Genomic DNA, 1,125 nt, shown 5'->3' on the forward strand with positions numbered 1-1,125 from the left:
GGGAGATGGAGGTGACAGAGAGAGAGATGGAGGAGACAGAGAGAGAGAGAGAGCCTCCTAATGCAGGTCAATGCCTCACAGTCAATCATTCATCGCCTACAGGCTGGGATCAAAAATGCATGTTGCTGTTCTCCAAACTAGGAGAAAAGTAGTGAGTAGTTCTTACGCCACACACACACACACACACACACACACACACACACCACACACACCACACACACACACACACACACACACACACCCCATAATCCCGTCTGCAAGCCAGAACACAACCAGCAGTGTGTGTGTGTGTGTGCGTGTGTGTGTGTGTGTGTGCGTTTGCTCTCCCGGGCCGTGCTCGCTGCAGGAGCACAACTCTGGAGGTGGAGGAGAGAGAGAGAGAGAGAGAGAGAGAGATGAGACAGAGAGAGGGAGAGAGAGAGAGAGAGAGAGAGAGAGATGAGACAGAGAGAGGGAGATGGAGGTGACAGAGAGAGAGATGGAGGAGACAGAGAGAGAGAGAGAGCCTCCTAATGCAGGTCAATGCCTCACAGTCAATCATTCATCGCCTACAGGCTGGGATCAAAAATGCATGTTGCTGTTCTCCAAACTAGGAGAAAAGTAGTGAGTAGTTCTTACGCCACACACACACACACACACACACACACACACACACCACACACACCACACACACACACACACACACACACACACCCCATAATCCCGTCTGCAAGCCAGAACACAACCAGCAGTGTGTGTGTGTGTGTGTGCGTGTGTGTGTGTGTGTGTGCGTTTGCTCTCCCGGGCCGTGCTCGCTGCAGGAGCACAACTCTGGAGGTGGAGGAGAGAGAGAGAGAGAGAGAGAGAGAGAGAGAGAGAGAGAGAGAGAGAGAGAGAGAGAGAGAGAGAGAGAGAGAGAGACTGTCTAGATGTCTGGTGGAGGAGAGAGAGAGAGAGAGAGAGAGAGAGAGAGAGAGAGAGAGAGAGAGAGAGAGAGAGACTGTCTAGATGTCTGGTGGTGGAGGAGAGAGAGAGAGAAAGAGAGAGAGAGAGAGAGACTGTCTAGATGACTGGGTGGAGGAGAGAGAGAAAGAGAGATAGAGAGAGAGAGACTGTCTAGATGACTGGGTGGAGGAGAGAGAGAGA

This window comes from Nansenia antarctica (assembly GCF_963989245.1).
Source record: "Nansenia antarctica genome assembly, contig: SCAFFOLD_741, whole genome shotgun sequence".
In the NCBI taxonomy this organism is placed as follows: domain Eukaryota; kingdom Metazoa; phylum Chordata; class Actinopteri; order Argentiniformes; family Microstomatidae; genus Nansenia; species Nansenia antarctica.